Source organism: Nelumbo lutea, chromosome 1 (assembly GCF_056320005.1).
Source record: "Nelumbo lutea isolate HS-2025 chromosome 1, American lotus-T2T, whole genome shotgun sequence".
NCBI lineage: Eukaryota > Viridiplantae > Streptophyta > Magnoliopsida > Proteales > Nelumbonaceae > Nelumbo > Nelumbo lutea.
In genome coordinates this window covers 195,209,633-195,222,377 of record NC_142684.1, presented here as the reverse complement: position 1 = coordinate 195,222,377, position 12,745 = coordinate 195,209,633, and positions in this window count along the sequence as shown.

The following is a 12,745-nucleotide window of genomic DNA, read 5'->3' as shown; positions in this document are numbered from 1 at the left end:
CTAGATGAGAAAGGGGGGTGAACTCTTGCTTCTTCCTCCTTGGTTGTTGATTTCCCTCTCTGAATACTGAAGCTCTCTCGGAGGAATTGATGCCTTGGGTGCTGGTCCGCCCCCCCTTTATATAGATTTGGGGAGAGGGTTGCTCTCCAACTCCCTTAAGGAGATTATCCTCAAACTGGAAAGTCCTAGTCTAATTTGAACTTATCCTATCTAACTCTTATCTCTTATCTTTATAGGATTACAATTTGAGAATTTAAATCTGGTAAAACTCTTTTATTGAGATTACATTCAACTTATATTCTAATGGGACTCTTGGATCTTGAATTCGAACTAGGCTTCTTTAACAATTCGGGCTTGCTTCAAGACTCTCTGCGAAATGGGCTTCAGCTTGTGAAATGGGCCTTGCTGCGAAATTGCTCTGACTTTGGGCCCGAATTCGTCTTTGATGCGGACTGATTCTGCCAAAATCCAAAACATAAAAGTTCTGGGCATTTTCCTTATCTTTCCAGTGCTTCTTGAAATATCCAAATCGGAGTCCGGAGTTGAGAGTTAAGCCCATATCACTGATCGGTGCCGAAACTGTACAAAAACATCCGATTAGCCTTGTTTTTTTCCAATCGCCTTCTTGCTTGCCCTGAATCGAAATACAAGAGTAATGAGTCCAATTAGGTATCAATTAAGTGTAAAATACTGAATATTGAGGGATAAACATATGACAAATTTTATTCTTATTAGTATGTCCTATTTCACCACAGAAATCACATGGGATGCTAGATAATGTATTCATTGCTGCAATATTAAAAGTATCAAATTTTTTATTCAGACTAGCAAGTTGAGCAGATACGGCTGCAAGGGAATCGATGTGGTGTACTCCCCTTCGATCAGTTCGGTTATTACTCCACTGGTAGTTGTTCGACATCATCTCTTCCACTAGATCATAAGCTTCCTCTGGTGTTTTTCTCATGATTATGCCACCTGCAGCTGCATCAATAATGGAGTGATAGGATGGACTAATACCATTATAAAAAATTTGAATTTGATGTCAAACTGGTATTCCATGGTGAGGATACTTCCCAAGCATCTCTTTAAATAAAGAGCAAAATCCAAATTAACCAAGGTTAACAAGTTCTAATATTATTTTAGGATTAAATCCCCAACAACGGTGCCAAAAACTTGATAGCTATGATTATAACCCTAGCAAGTGCACTAGTTATCAAGTAGTATAAAAATATCATTCCCACGGGGATTTAACAAAAAAAGTATTAAAACTACAGTCTTCCCTAATTATTTGGACAATCGAAATTCAGATTTAAGAGTAAGAACTACTGAAAATAAAAATAGAAAATGAAAATAAAAACAAAGGCAGTCAATAACCAAATATGCAATGAGTGAAATCACTAGGACCATTGGTCCACCTAACCATTTTAATGAATATTAATGGATGCGATTAACCAAGATCATTTGTCATTCCCATAAACTGAAGTTTTTCCCAATTTTATTTAATATTCTTTCCCAAGATATATTAAACATATTTCTATCAAGTAAACATCGATCCCTCGACTAGAGTTCTCAATGATAGGAATGCATTAAGTGCAAGAAAAACTCATATATTCAGATGAATCATGTGTATATATCCCTATATACCATTCAATTCACACCATGAATTATGTGGTCGAATATATAAATTCCCCTCCCGATTCATTCACATAAACCGAGTCAATTAAGAGATGGCCACTCCTAATCGCATTAAGCAAATAATTCATAGACTATATGGAAATCATGATCTTGAATAAATCATAATGATAAAAATATATTCATTATTATGGTTAGGCTTTCCACAGCCCTAGCTAAAAACAAATCAGTTCATGATAAAGGAAATAAAGCAAACAAGAGGAAAGAAAGAACTTATGAATTCGCCCATGGTGCTGAGATCTCCTCTTCTTCTTGCCGCCACCTCCTTCTTGAAGCTTTCTTGATTTACTGATCTCCTTCTTGAAGTTTCTTGATGATCTTATTGATTCACTTCAAAGAGACTTCAATGATTGATTAATTCAATTATTGATTGACTGATGCCCAAAGCTAATTCACCCAACCCTTGATATAGTTTAGGAAGGGGGGCTGTTACAACCACTTGGAGTTATCACTAGAATAGATAATCCAGGTTAAACTCATCCTACCCTATCTTATCTTATCTCTTATCTAATGATCTCAATCTTTAACTTTCTAGAATTACATCACAAATTTAAATCTGGTAGGACGCTTCTCAGTTTCTTGTTCTTGTATTCGTATTAGGTTCCCTCTGCGAATTGGGTTGTTGCAAATCTTTTCTGCTAGTTGGGCTCTAGCTGCGAATTGGGCGTTCCTACGAATTTGCCTTGCTTCGAGCCTAGATTTGACTTCGATGCATGCCAAATCTATGAAATCCCAAAACATGAAAGTTGTAGCTTTCTCTTTTATCTTAACAGTGAGTCTTGAATCAGCCCAATCGGATCTCAGATACGAGAGTTAGGCCCAGATTACTGATCAGTGCCAAATTATGAAAAATCATCCGATTTGCCTTGCTTTTCTCCTGAAGTGGGTAGATTCCATGAAGACTGAGATGGACTCAATGGAGACCAATGAAGTCTGGACTCTAGTAGATTTGCTCCCCAGGGTAAAAGAAATTGGTCATAAATGGATCTATAAGAGGAAGAAGGGCCCCGATGGTAAAGTTGAGACCTATAAAGCTCGTCTTGTGGCGAAAGGGTATACTCAGAAAGAGGGCATCGATTATGAGGAAACCTTTTTGCCCGTGGCCATGCTTAAATCCATTAGGTTCCTGCCAGCTATAGCAACATACCATGACTATGAAGGCAAATGGATGTCAAAACTGCGTTCCTGAATGGAGATCTTACTGAAGATATCTATATGCAGCAACCGCAAGGTTTCATAGCTGCGGGTTAGGAACACATGATTTGTAAATTAAATAGATCCATATATGGACTTAAGCAAGGTTCTAGGAGTTGGAACATCCGGTTTGACTCTACTGTCAAAAAGTTTGACTTTGAGCAGAATACGGATGAGTGATAGCTATGAATATGACCCTAGCAAATGCACTAGTTATCAAGTAATATAAAAATATCGTTCCTACAGGGATTTAACAAAATAAGTATTAGAACCACAATCTTCCCTAATTATTTAGACAATCGAAATTCAGATTTGAGAGAACAAGGACTATTGAAAATAAAAACTAGAAAAAGAAAATAGAAGAAAGGGTGTTCACTAACCGAATATGCAATGGATGAAATCGCTAGGACTTTAGGTCCACCTAACCAATGTAATGAATATTAATGGATTCGATTTACCAAGATTATTTGTCATTCCCATAAGCTGAGGTCTTTCCAAATTTATTTAATACTCTCTCTCGAGATATATTAAAACTACGTCCATCAGGTAACCCTTTGATCTCTCGAGTAGAATTCTTAAGATGGAAATTCAGTCAATTATGTGAATTCCTATCTCGATTCATTCACATAAATCAAATCAATTAAGAGGTAGCCAAGCTCTTAATTGCATTAAGCACAATAATTCATAGACTATATGGAAATCGCAATCTTGGATAAATCATAGAGATAAAAATATATTCATTAACATGGTTAGGCTTTCCACAGTTGTAGCAAGAAACAAATCAGTTCATGATAAAAGAATTAAAGCAAACAAAGGGAAAGAAAGAACTCTTGAGTTCGCCCATGGTGCTGAGATATCCTCTTCTTGTCGCCACCTTCTTCTTGAAGTTTCTTGAATTTTGATCCTTTTTTGACTGATTGCTCCTTGCTTCTTGATTCAATCCCCAAGATTGAGTGACACCTCAAGCTAGTCCACCCCCCCCCCTTTATATAGCTTAAAGGGGAGGGGGTGGTCTCCTACTTCCTCTTGAAGTTTATCTTACAAGAATAGAAAGTCCTATTCTAATCCTACTCTTATCTCTTTATCTAATGAACTCAATCCCTTTATCTTTCTAAGATTACGTCAAGAATTTAGATCTAGAAGGACTCCTCTCAGTTTCTTATTATTGGGTTCGTATTAAACGTCATCTGCGAATTGGGCTTCAGTTAGGCTTTTCTACAAGTTGGGCTTCAACTGCGGATTAGGCCTTCCTACGAATTTTCCTTGACTTCGAGCCCAGATTTGACTTCGATGCAAGCTGAATCTATGAAAGCCTAAAACATGAAAGTTGTGGACTTTTCTCTTATCTTTCTAGTGGGTCTTGGATCAGCCCAATCAAATTTCGGATACGCGTGTTAGGTCCAGATTACTGAACAATATCAAAACTATGAAAAATCATCTGATTTGTCTTTCTTTGCTCCTGATGCCTTTTTCATGCCCTGAACCGAAATACAAGAAATATGAGTTTAATTAAGTACTAATTTAGTATAAAAGACAGAATATTAGGGGATAAAATATGATAGACTTTATTCTAATCAATGAGCCCTGTGTTTACAGGAAGTCCAATGGGGATAATGTTACATTCCTGGTTTTATTTGTAGACAGCATTCTACTCATTGGGAATGACGTAGGAATGTTGACTATGGTGAAAGTATGGCTTTCACAGCAATTCTTCATGAAAGATCTTGGAGAAACCTCCTATATAATAGGTCTTCAACTCTATAGAAATAGATCGAAACGGATAATAGGATTATACCAATCTGCTTACATTGACAAAATTGTCAAGAGATACAGCATGGAGAACTCAAAGAAAGGAAATGTTCCTTTCAGGCACGGAGTCATTCTCTCCAAAAAGATGTCTTCCAAGACTTCTAAGGAGATTGAGGGCAAGAAGGACGTTCCCTATGCCTCAGCCGTAGGGAGCATCATGTAAGTCATGTTGCGCACTCGTCCTAACATTGCTCAAGCAATGAGTATGGTAAGCGGATTTCAGGCCAACCCAGGGTAGTAGCACTGGTTTGTTGTGAAAAATATACTTAAGTACCTTCAAAGGACAAAAGAGTTTTTTCTGGTATTCGATGGTAGTTCACTATAGATCTAGGGGTATACTGATGTCGATTTTCATTCGGATCCAGATGATAGAAAGTCTACATCTGGGTATGTTTTCACGATAGGATTGTGTGTTGTTTGCTGGAAAAGCAGCAAACAAGGGTCCACGACAGACTCTACAACCGAAGCTGAATACATTGCTGCAAGTGAAGCTGCCTAAGAAGCTGTGCGGATGAAAAAGTTCATTCACGAATTGGGAGTAGTTCTGTCCAGCACATCACCCATCCCGTTGTTGTATGATAACAATGGGGCGATTGCTCAAGCTAAGGAGCCACGAGCCCACTCGAAGTCGAAGCACATCGAGAGAAGAATGTAGCAGACCCATTGACTAAGCCACTAACATAGATGGTAGCATCAGCAAAGAATGTAGCAGACCCATTGACTAAGCCACTGACACAGAAAGTGTTTGAGAAACACGTGGAAAGTATAGAACTCCGACTTATACCAGATTGGACCTAAGTGCAAGTGGGAGCTGCTAGTTGTATGCCCTCATCTTCAATTAGAATGATGTACATTATGACATTTAATGTAAATGAATAAAGTACATATTTGATTCGTGTTATTATGGTGTGTTTTTGTATATTGCCCTTAAATTGGACACATATGAGACTCGTGTTAGTTTAGAATCCTCACGGCCGTTGGATAGATCTGGGGAGATTTATCTTGCCAAGGTTAACACTGATGTGCCACCAAGTTGGTTGGGGTAACTTGTCTCAGCTGTCAGGGTGAGACCTGAGGTACATGCAGTATGGGTTTTCTTGAAACCCTGAACCAGACCAGAATTCCAGTATTGCCCTAGACCTTGGAGATTGATGGGCAAAACTGGAATGTTACACCTGACCCCTAGACTCGATTATGATACTACACTAGGTGTTGGAATGAGCTATCTTTGACATACCAATCAGTGAGATCCTTAGAGGGGGTCAAAACCTAGGTATGTTGGGACAATTTAAGAATTCATCTGAGTGGGTGATCATAGTGACAAGATCAGCCCCTTTGTCGGACAAAGGTAATGATCAGGGGTGCATTCTCTCTGATGGAAACCAAGACTTCCGCCAACCGATTTCAATCATTGAAATTTGTTTTGCAAAATATATTTTATATACGGATATTGTTAGAATTCAGGTTTGCCTTAGAGTTCGGCCTGACTGAGTTTAGTTATGTAGAAGAAGAAAGAGTGATAGGGAAAGAGAGAAAGAGAGAAAGAGAGAAGAGAGAATTCTGGTTTGAACTGAAAGAGTCAACATGACTTCTCCCATTCAGCCAGTAAGTATTTATATTATTATTAAAACATAACTGAAAAAACCTTTGTGCCCTTACTTAAGTTAAGAGCACATATTTCAACACAACATTACAGATCAGCAACATTAATCAATGTATAAAGACAGAAATACCCCTACGCTAATACTCCCCCTCAAGCTGGTGAGTATATATCATATACTCCCAGCTTGTTACATATGTAGTCCACTCTTCCCCGACTCAAGCCTTTTGTAAATAAGTCAGCCCACTGATTTCCTGTATTAACATGTGTAGTGTCTAGCTCTCCATTCAGCACCTTCTCCCTCACAAAGTGATAGTCAACCTCAATGTGCTTGGTTCTTTCATGAAACACTGGATTAGAGGAGATATGAACTGCAGCCTGATTATCACAATAGAGCTTCATTGGAGTGTTAATGTTGTACCCTACTTCCTATAGAAGGTTCATTAGCCACACTAATTCACAAGCGATATACACCATAGCCCTATATTCTGTCTTTGTACTACTTCTTGCCACAACCGTCTACTTCTTACTTTTCCATGTCACTAGGTTACCTCCCAGAAATGTGCAATAGCCTGTAGTAGACCGCCTATCAGACATAGAACCGGCCCAATCAGCATCAGAATACCCTTCTATTTCAAGTTTCCCCCCACTCTTGTATATCAGACCGCGACCCGGGGCCCCTTTTAGATATTTCACAATTCTCAGAACCGCATTCCAATGAGGAGTCAGAGATTTTTACATGAACTAGCTTACCACACTAATTGCAAATGAGATGTCTGGTCTGGTAATGGTTAGGTAGTTCAGTTTGCCCACAAGTCGTCGGTATCTGCCAAGGTCTTCACACACTTCACCCATATCACTACTTAGCTTGGTATTTGTGTCCATGGGTGTTTCAGCTGGTTTGGCACCCAACAAGCCTGCTTCTTCCAGCAAATCAAGCACATACTTCCTCTAGCACAAGTTAGTCGCATACTTGGATCTCGCTACCTCTATCCCCAAGAAGTATTTTAGTTTACCCAAATCCTTTGTCTGAAAGTGATCTTGCAGATAAGTCTTCAGCCTATCAATACCAATGTTATCATTCCCAGTAATAACAATATCATCTACATACACCACCAATAGTATTTTTCCTCCCGGAGAGTCATGACTAAATACAGAATGGTCAACCTTGCACTATTTCATACCAAATTTCTTTACCACCTCACTGAACCTACCAAACCATGCTCGAGGAGACTGTTTAAGCCCATATATAGCCTTCCTTAGTCTGTACACCTTACCATCCTCCCCCTGAGCAACAAACCCTAGAGGTTTCTCCATGTAGACCTCCTCGAGTAAGTCACCATGCAAAAAGGCATTCTTGATATCAAGCTAATATAGTGGCCACTCATACATGACTGCAAGAGAGATCACAACACGAACTGACCCTATCTTAGCAATCGGTGAGAATGTCTCTGTGTAGTCAATGCCATAGATTTGGGAGTACCCTTTTGCAATTAATTGTGCTTTCAAGCGTTCAACACTACCATCAGGCATGTACTTAACTGTATAAACCCACTTACAACCAACAGCTTGCTTCCTAAGAGGAAGAGCAGCGAGGTCCCAAGTATGATTATGATGAAGGGCTGAGAGTTCTTCTTCCATGGCACGACACCACCCTGGAGAGGCAAGGGCTTCTTGGACATCTTTAGGAGCAATAACTAATGATAACAAGGTAACAAACTGGTGATGGGAAGCGGAAAGGTGAGTAAGAGAAATATAATTAGAAATGGGATGAAGGGTGCAAATACATTTACCTTTCCGCAAAGCAATGGGTAGATCAATCTTAGATGCCAAGTGGGGTTCTGGTGCCGGATCCGTTGATGGAGATGTAGCCAGAGGAGTAGTAGCCGGAGCACGTGGGCGATGTGTATACACATGACGGATAGGTGGGCGTTCAACAGGTGGTGGCACTGGAGGCAAGGATTTGGTCACAACTGGAACAAACTGAGGATCGACAACGGGAAGTGGAAGGGGAGGAGGTGATGAGGAGGAAGAAGCATCACCAGACCCCAAAAAGAACGGAGTAGACTCAAAGAAACTGACATCAGCACACACAAAGGACCGTCGAGAACCAGGATGGTAACACCAATACCCTTTCTAGGTCCGAGAATAGCCAAGGAAGATGCACTTGAGAGAATGGGTATCAAACTTGTCATTCCCAAGACCTAGATTATGGACAAAACAGACACACCCAAAAACTCTCGGCGTAAGAGGGAACGGAGACAAAGAGGGAAACAAGACCTAAAACGGAGATTGACCATCAAGGATGAACGTGGGCCTCCGATTAATCAGAAAACAAGAGATAAGCACTGCATCACTCCAAAAAGGTTTGGGAACATGCATGTGATGCATTAGGGATCTTGTTGTTTCAAGGAGATGGCGGTTCTTTCTCTCAGCCACCTCGTTTTGTTTGGGGTGTAGGTACACGAGGTCTGATGTATAATGCCATGTTGGTCCAAGTATTCCTAAAATGATGAGGATAAATATTCACGGTCATTATCAGAACGAAAAACTTTGATATGGGGTACCAAATTGGTTACGAATTTCAGCATAAAATTTTTGGAAAATGGTAAACAATTCACTTCTTTCTTTCATTAAATAGAGTCACGTCATCCTTGAAAAATCATCCACAAAAATGACAAAATATCTGTATCCATTATATGACATTACTTTATAAGGACCCAAACATCTGAATGAACTAAAGAAAAAGGACTCGACACACGGTTATCAACACTAGAACTAAAGGGAACACGATGGTGTTTCCCAAACTGACATGAGTCACAATCCAAAACAGAAAGCTGACTCAAGGACGGAACCAAGGACTTCAAGACTTTGAGCGACGGATGACCAAATCGGCAGTGCCACTGGAGAGGAGAAAGAGATGACTGGAGAGCTGTTGAAGTTCTACCACCACCACTGTCAAGATAATACAGTCCACCTGCTTCATGCCCTCCACCAATCTTCATCCCCGTCTTGAGATCCTGAAAGACACACATAGAAGGATAAAAGGTAATGGAGTAGTTAACAAGGGTGACAAATTGTGATGTTGAGCAATGAGATAAGGAGGAAAACACACCTGGAGTTCCAATCATGTGATCGGAGGCTCCAGAGTCAATGATCCAGGGATTGGGTGTAGATGCCAGACAAGCCATACCTGAGTGAGCAAAAGTTGTCGTGTTCTGCTGTGATTGGATAAACCTCTCATATTCATCATGGGGAACACTCACCATCTCCTTCATGGGACCATCTGTGGATGTAGGAGGCAACTGGTCAGATGAATGATTCTCCTGTTTAAAGCTGGAACTTGAGTCACCGATCGCGACATGATTGGCCCAGGTTGAGGGAGGACCATGTAAATCATAACAATAGTTGATGGTATGTCCATCCATACCACAATGAGTGCACTTCCTCGGGCCTGAGCTACGTCCTCTACCACGGGCCCCCCCTGAATCTCTGCTCCTAGTACAACCACCACCACGATTATAAGTAGACCCACCATTGCCACTTCGGACATATGCAGAACCACTACCAACACCACGGCTAGACTGAGCTCCCCTAGCTCCACCTCTACCACCATGACCTCTCGATGCAGCAAAGGCATATCTATCTAAGATATTAGAGTTCTTAGTAGATCCGATAGAAATCCACTGAAATCGAGCAAATACCTCTTATAGGGACGGAAGAGCTGATCCCCCTAATATCTGAGTCCGTACTGGTTCATATTCAGACTTTAGTCCCACCAAAAATCTAGTCACATCAAGCTTCCCTTTCTGTTGTTGCTAAATCTTGACATCAGAAGTGAGAGGATGATAGACATTCAACTCATTACGTATGTTCCTCATGTTGGCATAGTACTCCTCAAGACTCTGATTGCCTTGTTGCAGATTAAAGTACTCTTAATAAAGCTGATAAACTCTGGTTGTATTGTCTTGCCCCGAATACAATTTTTTCGCATGGTCCCACACGTCTTTGGTAGTATCAAGGAACATGAAGTTCACACTAATCCTGGGTTCCATACTGTTCCACAACCATGTAATGATTCGAGCGTCCTCTTGCTCCCAATCTTCATACTCGTGAGAGTCAGAGGAGGGTTTCTCCTCTCTGATATGTTTTACCTTCTTCTTTGCCTTTAGAAAGACTTCAACGGATTTAGCCCAAGGCACATAATTCTCTCCATTTAACTTAATGGAGGTCATCTGAACATTTAGGTAGTCTGTAGGCACCATCACACTAGGTTTATAATCATTACTGTCTCCCATTATGTTATCACCAATTCTGCACACTTGTTGAATTCTATTATCACTGAGATCTGCACACTACACACCACTAGGTCACACCTCTCACACTGATTGTAGCACTAATTGTTGCTGGAATGTGTGCTTTTTACACCATAAACCCTGCTCCTACAACTACCTGAAATCTCACCACTATATGATCATATCTCTTCCTTCAACATGCACAAAGAAACCAGCATAAACCCTAGCTCTTACTGGTCGAAACACTAGCAAATGATCTGAAACACACCTCCTATTTAATCCATAACTGATACCAAGAACTGAAATCTCTTACCTTATCGCTGAAGTAACACCCATGCGAGCAGGAGAGCAGTCCACACAAAACAGCCGCTTCACACACAACAGCCACACACAGTTCGGCCCTCTATTCTTCCTCTACTAGGAGAGGGCGATCTCAGAAATCACAGCAACCGACCACATATGACCTGATTGGAGGCATAGAGACCCCCAAGGGAAGAGGAAAACCCTAGATAGGGTGCGCAGAGAATGAACCCTAGGCAAGCAGAAATCTAGGCAGATTTAACCTACTCTGATACCATGTTAGAATTCAGGTCTGCCTTAGAGTTTGACCTGACTGAGCTCAGTTATGTAGAAGAAGAAAGAGTGATAGGGAAAGAGAGAAAGAGAGAAAGAGAGAAGGGAGAATTCTGGTTCGAACTGAAAGAGTCAACATGACTTCTCCCATTCGGCCAGTAAGTATTTATATTATTATTAAAACATAACTGAAAAGACCTATGTGCCCTTACTTAAGTTAAGAGCACATATTTCAACACAACATTACAGATCGGCAACATCAGTCAAGGTATAAAGATAGAAATACCCCTATGCTAATAGATATAAATATATATATTATGGTTTCAAAATGTTTGCAAGAGGTCTTAAATCACGGGATCCATGTGAGTAGGGAGTGCAGCATTATTCCTTCCAGCCGAAGGAGAGGTCTTCTCTTGTCGAGCAGTGTTTGATCATTATGGGCTAAGAGGTTAAGTGTAAGGCCATTGAGGGTTATACCTAATGGGCTAGTCTTGCATCTGCCCATAGTCCTTGGTGTTAAAGGTGGTTTGTTCAAGGGACCACTTATTGTAAGTGTTGGGCCCATAAAGTCCATGTGATGGGCTCAAGGGGTTCACTAGGCTTTCCAGTGAATTCAGCTAGGCCTTGTAACAAAGGCTGGGCCGAACCCTTGTGGCTAATGTGTAGATCAATGCTTGGGTCCCACGCCATACAAGGAAGCCCAACTGGGCAGCAGTTTGGTAGGTTAAGTGAGCACATATACTTATTGGGCCTAAAACCCATTTCAAACTGGGCTGATTTGATCAGTTAAAGATGGGGGTGGATCTGTGATTAGATTAATAGATAGGATAGGGTCTTATCCCTATTCACTCAGAGAGTCCAGATCCAAATAAAGATTTGAATTTGGAAACCTCCTGATAAGATCAGGAAGGACTGATCTAATCTGCAGATAAGATAAGGGCTCATCCTTATCACTTAAAAGGGATTTAGGTCCAAATAAGATTTGGATCAGCAACTCCTAATAGGATTAGGAGTTGATCCCTTTAAGGTTATAAAAGGAGGAGGGGGCGGCAGCCTCTAACACAGACATTCTCACCTACAGAGAAAAGATCATAGAAGAGAGAAAATAGCTCGTAGTAAGACTATGCTGATTTTTCCCTGCCGCCTCCTTCCTGTCACCACCACCATTGCCAGTGCATCTCCACGATAATAGGAGTGATCAAGAACGGTTCTTGATATCATTCATTTGTGAAAGCGCTGATTGGAAGTCGTGCTCACGTGCCGTCCAGCTGATTCTTGCAAAGGATCTGGGTCTTTAGAAGAACATTGCCGATTCTACTCCATCCTACACTGTGCCATTTTCAGTGGGAGCAGTCTTTGGTTCCTTCTTTGTACATGAACACCTCCATTAGGAGATATTGTTTCTCCATATCAGGTATATCCCTCTCTTGCTTCTGGTTTTAGATCTGGTTCGGTTTATGGTTCAAGATTGATCATTGAAAATGCAGATTTTCTAAAACAGGGAATGTGATTCCCAGATGAGGTGAGAGGAAATTTTTGAAAATTTGCCCAACCTACCTGTAGGGTTCGGCCATCCATATGA